This window comes from Lissotriton vulgaris, chromosome 9, assembly GCF_964263255.1.
Source record: "Lissotriton vulgaris chromosome 9, aLisVul1.2, whole genome shotgun sequence".
NCBI classification, from domain to species: Eukaryota; Metazoa; Chordata; class Amphibia; order Caudata; family Salamandridae; genus Lissotriton; species Lissotriton vulgaris.
In genome coordinates this window covers 93989090-93998698 of record NC_141697.1, presented here as the reverse complement: position 1 = coordinate 93998698, position 9609 = coordinate 93989090, and the positions used below count along the sequence as shown (strand labels likewise).

The window sequence follows — 9609 nt, the reverse complement described above, 5'->3', positions numbered from 1 at the left end:
GAGTCTTGTACCTTGGGTGCAGACAGCCCTCACGGGCCAGGGTTCGATTCCTGCCTATGCTGTTGATGTATCCCGAGGTGGATCTTTTGCCTGGCACCCGCGCGTGGTTACCACGCAAGTCGTGGTGCGTTCCGGTTTTTAGTTCCCGGCTGGGTCCCCCGCCCCGGGTACCCTTTCCTTTGGCGAGCTGGCGGGTCGAGCCTCCTGGCCGATCCCGGAGCTTCCCGTACCGTGGTTGGGTCCCCCGCTCTCGGCGCCGGTGTTGGGCCGGCTCTTGTCGGCTGGCCCGCCTCCTTCTGCAGGCCGGATCCTGTGCCCGGCACTGGGCGTCCTTCTCGCGTTGGCGCGGTCGGCTTGGTGCTGTCCCCGCCTCCGTGGTCCCCTTGCGGGTCTTGGTTTCCGGTCTGTGGATCCCGGTGGGCCCGGTGGGCGGCCTTGCGGGCCTTCCACAGTCCGGTGTTCGACGGGCTAGTCTCCCTGGTGGCTCGCTTGGATCCGGGGTTGTTTCTCCATCGCCCACGGACGCTCTGCCGGTCTCCCCCTTGGGTGCTCACTTCGGCAGCACGTATACTGATATTGGAACGTTACGGAGGAGATTTGCAGGGTCCCTGCGCAGGGGTGACACGCAAATTCGTGAGGCGTTCCATATGAGTTCTCTCTCTCGTTCTACGAGCTCTTCAGGGTCCGCCCTTTGTGCCCCTGGCCTCGGTGGCTTTGCGGTTCCTCACCTTTTGGGTGGTTTTATGCCCGGTGGCAGTGGCTGCTGGGCGGAGGGGCATGTGGGGGTCGTGCCTCCGCTCCCCTCCCTTCTTGCGGGTGTTGCCGGACCGTTTGTTCCCCCGGCATGTCCCCCTTTTTCCTTCCCGGGATTCCTTCCCTGGTGTCCCGGGATCGGGAAGTGTCTTCACCGCCTTTTCCCTGCCGACAAGGTTCCTCTCTTGTCCGTGCTGGTTGTCCGGTGAGCGGTTTTTGGGTTCTCTTAAGCCGCCCGTCTTCCCTTTCCCGGTGGGTCGGCCTGTTGGTGTCTTTGGGGTCCGGTTCGTTCGGGCCTCGGACACTCTCTTCCCAGCTTGGGTCGCTGGCTTACACGGGCTGTCCCCCTTTCCTGGGCTTCACTGGGTTCGGTGGGCCCGGCGGGGGTCCAGGGTCGGTCCGCGGGGTGTGGCTCTGTTCCCTGGGCCCCCTTCATGGAAGTCTCCTCTGTGGAGTTTTATCGGGCTTCGGCGTGGTCGTCCCCCGCCTTGTTCGTGGGTCTCTAGCAGTCCCGGGGGGACTTCGCTGGGGCCGTTCTGAGTACTGGAACTGCGACTCCTGGTTGGCCTTCTTTTCCTGGAGGTCTTGATTTCAGGTTTCCTATGATCCCTGTTTTCTTTTCATTTCTTCTACATCAACCTTGTGTTGGTTTCTCTGCATCACCGTGTGGTGTGGTTCTTCTGGTGGTCAATGAAGCCTTGTTGGCTTGGGTATTTGCTCACTTTGTAACTCAGGGGGCGGGGAAGACTTACGAGGAGGTAATGCCCCGGTTACTTACCGGTAATCTTCATTACTCCGAGTATTGTCTTCCTCGCCACATGAGTTCCCTCCCCCCCTCCCTGTCTGGCTATCGGCTTCATTGTTTGCTTGGTAGATCAGGCTGTTGGTTGGGCTGGTCCGCCTCTTATAGAGGTCAGGTGGGACTGGTCGGCCATGTTGGGAGGGGGTGGGCGGTGGTTTCTTTTTGCTTTGGAGGGTTCTGTTGTGTAGCTAAAGCTCACTTTGTAACTCATGTGGCGAGGAAGACTATACTCGGAGTAATGAAGATTACCGGTAAGTAACCGGGGCATTACCAACTGAAGAGCTGGGCAAATACCATTCCGAAAGAGACAACAGACCCAGGAAACTTCGAAAAGGAAATGACAAAGGAATCCATAATAACAAAAGAAATATCAAAATGGTATTGGGCGTTAATTGAAGCTGGAGAAGGAGACCAACCAATATCTGAAAAAATATGGAGAAGAGAGTTTACTAACGAAGAAATTGATCTAAATATGATGTGGAAAAAATCTTCGGAACTATGCTGGGAGTGTGTAAATCCAGCTGCTCTAAAAAGAAATCATTTGTTCGCAATACATAGAGCGTACTGGACTCGAAAGAGATTATCAAGCTTCAAAGGCGCATCAATAAAATCTTGCAGTAAATGTGGTGAAGAAAAAGCAGATGGCACCCATATGTTTCACCATTGCCCGGCACTTGCGCATTTTTGGCAGGAGATTGGTAAGACACTCTCGGGTCTAATGAGAACCCCAATAACTGTAAGTACCTCTTTAATCATTTTTGGGATTGCCTCAAATACCATTAGATTAAGTAAACCTCAGGAAAAATTAATGTTTGCACTGATATTACTTGCACGTAGAGAGATTTGTATAAACTGGATAAAACCGACACTCCCGTCTTATGAGGACTGTTTAAATTCTGTAATTAGGGTGTGTAGGCTGGATAGGAAAGGGAATAGTACTAAAAGAATGCAGTACTGGGAGATATGGGTAAATTATTTTACTCCTGAATGATTATATAGACCTTTTCTTTTTCTTTTTTTTTCTTTCTTTCTTTCTCTTTTTTCTTTTTTTTTGTTTACCAATGATTAAAGCAGAGACAATAATTTCCTGGCAGATCTGGATTTCTGCCGAGTAGCTCTAGGGCTAGCTCACCACAGAACGCTGGAATTATTGTGTTGGATAAAGGTAAAGAGGAGAATTTTGACAGGTCTTGAAAAACATCTGGGAAACTCCCCCCTAGGATACTCAACAGAATTCCGGGGCAGTGAAGGTATACAACTCGAACAGACAGTCAATTTCCCCCGAACACCTTATTATTCACATTCTTACCGCAATATGAGGTTTTAAAAAAAAAAAAAAAGGCCTGTGAAACGCTCTGATTCACAGTGCACTGCTGATGCACTTAAGAGTGCGCGTTCAGTAGTGTGTGAACTCGAGTTTCCCTACTTTATTTTTCCTTGCAATATTATATAACGCGAACTCGACAACATGGTATGAGCACAATTTATATTACAGAAATACACATTCATTTGTGGTAGGCACGGGGAGACAAAGCGATTTGCCTGGAATCACAGAATGTTGAGCTGATGCCGAGATTCGAACGTAGATCCCCAGCTCTAAAGTTCGCAATTCTAGAACTTGTGGCGGGAGGTGTGTTTAAAAGTGTATGTTGGTGCTGGCCATCAATGAGAGAGACCTGTGCATTTTTCAAATGGGTGGTGAAAAAATATGAGTATGTTGCTGGAGATGTGGGCCGCCGTGCCACCAATGTACTTACCGGGGGAGGGTAAACACCCATTACTCCGCAACTTTCTTTCCCCATACCATCACTCCGCATACTTTCATTACGAAAGTACCATGACTCCGCAATGCCATTATAACGCATGGCATTACATTTTATATGCTTTTACCACGCATACATTTACAACGAAATTCGATGTAAATGCATGAATGGTAAAAGCATGTTTTATTTAATGTTTGGATAAGGTAAGCATGGGTACAGGGGTATATGTTTTGGGGTACTGAGGTATATGTTTTACGGTGTTTGGGTATTTTAAGGGTTCAGATATAGTTTTGGGTTATGGGGTACAGGGGTAGTTTTAGGGTTTAGGGATAGGTATGGGTTTTGGGGTAAAAGGGTATTTTTAGGGTTCAGGGCTAGGTTTGGGTTTTGGGGTATAGGGGTATTTTTAGGGTTCAGGGGTAGGTTTGGGTTTTGAGGTACAGGGGTATTTATAGGATTCAGGGCTAGGTTTGGGTTTTGGGTACAGGGGTATTTTTAGGGTTTAGGGATAGATTTGGGTTTTGGGGTACAGGGTATATTTATAGGGTTAAGATGGGTTAGTGTTTAAGGGTGTTGGGGTATTTTAAGGAGTAAGGGTGGGTTATGATTATGGGGTGCAGGGGTATTTAAAGGGAGCAAGGTGGGATTAGCACACGATATGAGACATGGCATGAAGGGCGGAACGTACCACACGCCCCCAGCAGTTGTCACGCCCCCAGCACACGCCCACAGCACAACGCAGACACGCCCACAAGGGACTACTTTGCTGGCACGGTTCTTTTACCTTTTAAATGTATATGGTCGGCGTCTGCATAGCCTATGTCCTTCTGCTGCAACTGCCCTTTCCAAAGCTGTGTTGGGTGTTGTGATTGATGCTGTGGTTCCTGAGATTACCCGCCTCAAAGGTTTGGGCTCTCTCTTTATTATATTAGTACTAGCAGCCCGTCCTGACGTTGTCCTGGTATGAATTGCTGCCGGCCAGTAGTATATTGTTTTGTAGGATTTCGTTTTGATAGCATTTCTTATGTGTGACAGGCCTGTGAAACGCGCCGATTCACAGTGCACTGCTGATGCACTTAAGAGTGTGCGTTCAGTAGTGTCTGAACTCGAGTTTCCCTACTTTATTTTTCCTTGCAATATTATATAACGCGAACTCGACAACATGGTATGAGCACAATTTACATTACAGAAATACACATTCATTTGTGGTAGGCACAGGGAGACAAAGCGATTTGCCTGGAATCACAGGATGTTGAGCTGATGCCGAGATTCGAACGTAGCTCCCCAGCTCTAAAGTATGCAATTCTAGAACTTGTGGCAGGGGGTGTGTTTAAAAGTGTATGTCGGTGCTGGCCATCAATGAGAGAGACCTGTGCATTTTTCAAATGGGTGGTGAAAAAATATGAGTATGTTGCTGGAGATGTGGGCCCCCGTGCCACCAATGTACTTACCGGGGGAGGGTAAACACCCATTATTCCGCAACTTTCTTTCCGCATACCATCACTTCGCATACTTTCATTATGAAAGTACCATGACTCCGCAATGCCATTATAACGCATGGCATTACATTTTATATGCTTTTACCACGCATACATTTACAACCAAATTCGTTGTAAATGCATGAATGGTAAATGCATGTTTTTTTTTAATGTTTGGATAAGGTAAGTATGGGTTTAGGGGTATATATTTTGGGGTACTGAGGTATGTGTTTTGGGGTGTTTGGCTTTTTTAAGGGTTCAGATATAGTTTTGGGTTATGGGGTACAGGGATAGTTTTAGGGTTCAGGGCTAGGTTTGGGTTTTGGGGTATAGGGGTATTTTTAGGGTTCAGGGGTAGGTTTGGGTTTTGGGGTACAGGGTTATTTTTAGGGTTCAGGGCTAGGTTTGGGTTTTGGGGTACAGGGGTATTTTTAGGGTTCAGGGGTAGGTTTGGGTTTTGGGGTACAGGGGTATTTTAAGGGTTCAGGGCTAGGTTTGGGTTTTGGGGTACAGGGGTATTTTAGGGGTCAGGGGTAGGTTTGGGTTTTGGGGTACAGGGGTATTTTTAGGGTTCAGGGCTAGGTTTGGGTTTTGGGGTACAGGGATATTGTAGGGTTCAGGGGTAGCTTTGGGTTTTGAGGTACAGGGGTATTTATAGGGTTCAGGGCTAGGTTTGGGTTTTGGGGTACAGGGGTATTTTTAGGGTTTAGGGATAGGTTTGGGTTTTGGGGTACAGGGTATATTTATAGGGTTAAGATGGATTAGTGTTTAAGGGTGTTGGAGTATTAAGGAGTAAGGGTGGGTTATGATTATGGGGTGCAGGGGTATTTAAAGGGAGGAGGGTGGGATTAGGACACGATATGAGACATAGCATGAAGGGCAGAACGTACCACACGCCCCCAGCGTTTGTCACGCCCCCAGCACACGCCCACAGCGCAACGCAGACACGCCCACAAGGGACTACTTTGCTGGCACGGTTCTTTTACCTTTTAAATGTATATGGTGGGCATCTTCATAGCCTATGTCCTTCTGCTGCAACTGCCCTTTCCAACACTGTATTGGGTGCTGCGTTTGGTGCTGTGGTTCCTGAGATTACCCGCCTCAAAGGTTTGGGCTCTCTCTTTATTATATTAGTATAGATGGATATATATGGCCGAGCAGACGTCATCACACGAGGTTGGAGCTGTTGGGAAACCAAGGGAGCCACAGACTGTCATTTTTCCGCGATGCTCCACTCATATTTGCGCGCCTTCACCCTGAACTTTGACCCCCTCTCCACGCAGCATCCACTTGGGCGCAATGCTGGCTGGGACATGAAGTTCCATTATGAACTACATTTCTCTCATCAACATCAGGTGACTAGGGGTGTAACTTACCTTCCAATGAGGGCAAGTCAGGACACTTTAAAGGCGTGGGTGGAGCCTCATCATGGAAGCAGCAGCATCTGAGGAAGGTTACAATACCGAAATGCATCATGCTATGCTGTGTCTATTAAAACGGCTCCCGAAGGTTTCCCTGTGTGGCCTCTTTCCTTTTCCTACCGGAGGGGTCTGCTTGTTTATATATATATATATATATATGTATATATATATATACTTCCATATTGTTAGACGGACCGGGAGGGTCGGCCGAGACTACGGGGAGAGGTCTCCGGGGAGAGCCGTCTCCAACGACTGTACAGACAAGTAACTTCCCCCCCCACAGACGGACACCACACAAGATTGAAGGTTAACGAGACTTTATATGCAATTCTTAGGTTACGATGATATGATACAAGGAGGTCTGGACTCAGGGGTCCCCTCGGTTCTAGTCTCTGGCTTAGGAAAGGGGTAGCGGGACAGTCTTTGTTACCAATGAGTGGAAATTAGCTCTCAATCCTCGAGCTCGGCGTTCTAGATGATCGGGCCGCGGCGGAGCCAGGCAGGTCCCGAGATGGACGAATGAAAGACGACGGTCCGCGGCGGAGCCTGCAGGTCCCGGTGAAGATGATGGTTACAACGGTCCGCGGCCACGCCAGCAGGTCCCGACGACGATGAAGGATTTGAAGGTTGCGAAGGCTGTGGCAGCGCCAACAGGCAGGACGATGGTGCACAAGACAGAGCTACGGCAGCGCCAGTAGTCCGTCAAGGATGAGTTCCTCTTTACGTCTCTCGACTCCAAGATACAACTGCCTTCCTGCTCTGGAGCGGCCCCAGTTATAGGGCTGGCGTGCTTTGATGTCCGGACCCTCGCACTTGGAGGTCGGGAGGTCCGGGATGAGGGAGTCCAGACACCCAGCAGGGGGGTGGAGCCAGCGCCCGGGGAGGCGATGGGCGAGCGGCACTTGGCGGGGGAGAGCCATCGGCACCTCTTTCTCCCATTGACTTGCCAAGTAGCCCGCTCACCTCCTGGGTGGAGGGTGGTGCCGGAATGTCTGAGGCCGGGCCAGGCCCAGGGTTGAGGTCGATCGGGGGCCAGGCGGCCTCGTGGCGGAGTGTCCAAGATGGCGCCCCAGGCTGGGCGCGTGGGCCGGCAGTGGATCGGACCCACGAGGTCAACGTGCTCGAGGGCAGGGGTCCCTGAGGGGACGGAGGACGTGCAATGGCGGTGTGTGGTACTTGCGTGACTGGACTCAGGCCTGGTTGGGCCGGGGGAGAGCGGCCCTTCATGTGGCCTGTCCAACATGCGTCCCCCCCAGCTGAAGGCGGGGAGAGTTACCCATCCTCTTGGGGACTCTCCTCGTCGAGGCGGAAAAACCGGGACAGGCCATCCGCGTTGGCGTGATCTGGCCCAGGCCGGTGTTCGACTGTGAAGTCCATACCTTGTAAGGAGATGGACCAGCGTAGCAACTTTGGGTTTTCCCCCCGCATATGCATCAGCCACTGCAGGGGTCGGTGGTCGGTCTGCACCCGAAAGTGGGTGCCAAAAAGGTAGGGCCGGAGCTTCTTGAGGGCCCATACCACAGCGAAGGCTTCCCTCTCTATGGTGCTCCAGCGTTGCTCCCGTGGTAGGAGTCTCCGGCTGATGAAGGCCACCGGTTGATCAAGGCCTTTGGTGTTCACTTGAGACAGGACTGCCCCAATGCCCTGGTCGGAGGCGTCCGTCTGGACGACGAACTCCCGGCTGTAGTCTGGGGCCTGGAGCACAGGAGCGGAACACATGGCGGCCTTCAATTGTTCAAATGCAGTTTGGCACTCTGGGGTCCAGTTGACTTTCTTGGGCTGATTCTTTGACGTGAGTTCTGTGAGGGGCCCCACTATGGTACCATAGTCTTTCACGAACCTTCGGTAATAGCCCGTGAGGCCCAGGAAGGCTCGTACCTCAGTTTGGGTGATGGGGGGCTGCCAGTCCTGGATGGCGGCAATTTTCAGCTGTAGAGGGGCCACTAGGCCGCTTCCCACCTGGTGTCCGAGGTAGGTTACAGACCCTTGCCCAATTTGACACTTGCTGGCCTTGATCGTGAGGCCAGCTCGCTGAAGGGCTTGCAGCACTGCTCGGAGGTGGTGGAGGTGCTCGGTCCACTGGTGGCTGTATACGGCGATGTCGTCTAGGTAGGCGGCGCTGAATCCTTCGAGCCCCGCCAGGACCTGATTGACGAGCCGTTGGAATGTTGCTGGGGCATTCTTCATGCCGAAGGGCATGACCGTGAAATGGTAATGGCCATCGGGAGTGGAGAAGGCAGAACGTTCTTGGGCTCGGGGTGTGAGGCCGATCTGCCAATAGCCTGCTGTCAGGTCGAAGATGCTGAGGTAGCGGGCAGCTCCCATTCGGTCGACTAGTTCATCTGCCCGGGGGATGGGATGTGCGTCTGTTCGGGTGACCGCATTCAAGCCCCGGTAGTCGACGCAGAACCGGAGTTCTGGTGTGGTGCCGGGGGCAGCTGCTTTGGGGACCAGTACGACAGGGCTGGCCCAGGGACTGTCTGAGGGCTCGATGACCCCGAGCGTGAGCATCTTGGCTACCTCTTCCTGGATGCAGGCCCGTACCCGATCTGGCACGCGGTAGGCCCGGTGGCGGATAGGGGGGCTGTCCCCGGTGTCCACATCGTGCACACACCAGGAAGTGACACCTGGGGTGAGGGAGAACAGGCTGGCGAACTGTGACAGGAGGGCTTGACACTCTTGGCGTTGTTCTCTGGTGAGGGTCTCCGAGAGCCGGACCCCATCCACGGAGCCATCTTGCTCCTGAGTCCCTAGGAGGTCAGGGAGAGGCTCGGAGTCTTCTTCAACCCCATTGTCTGTGGCCATCAGGAGGCTGAGCTCTGTTCGCACAAAGTGGGGCTTTAGTCTGTTAGCGTGGAGGACCCGGAGAGGGTTCCGGGAGGATTCCATGTCGATGAGATAGGTGGCAGGACCCTTGCGCTCGATTACTTTGAAGGGCCCCGTCCATTTGTCTTGTAGGGCGCATGGCTCAGTGGGGGACATCACCCATACCTGTTGGCCAGGTTCGAATTCAATGGATGAGGCATTCTGGTCATACCATTTTTTCATGTCCTCTTGACTGGCCTCTAGGTTGGCTTTCGCTAGTTCTCTGAACCGCCGGGTCTGGTTGCGGAGGGTGAGGAGGTACCGGAAGACATCTGGAGGGTTCTTTAACGGAGGCATCTCCCAGCCCTCTTTGACTAGGCTGAGCGGCCCCCGCACTGGGTGTCCATATAGCAGTTCAAATGGGCTGAAGCCTAGGGATTTCTGAGGGACCTCTCGGTAGGCGAAGAGGAGGCACGGCAGCAGCACATCCCACTGGCGACGGAGGGGCTCTTCCAACCCCCCGATCATCCCCTTTAGCGTGCGGTTGAACCGCTCAACAAGTCCGTTCCCTTGGGGGTGATAGGGGG

At 52.3% G+C, this 9609-nt stretch overlaps 1 non-coding gene across 1 annotated transcript; it reads left to right on the top strand.

Moving 5' to 3' along the window:
• Window positions 1–546: 546 nt before the first annotated feature.
• LOC147689656 (U6 spliceosomal RNA) lies at window positions 547–653 on the top strand. Its single transcript, XR_015300288.1, has one exon. It is a non-coding gene; the product is annotated as a U6 spliceosomal RNA (small nuclear RNA).
• The last annotated feature ends 8956 nt before the right edge of the window (window positions 654–9609 follow it).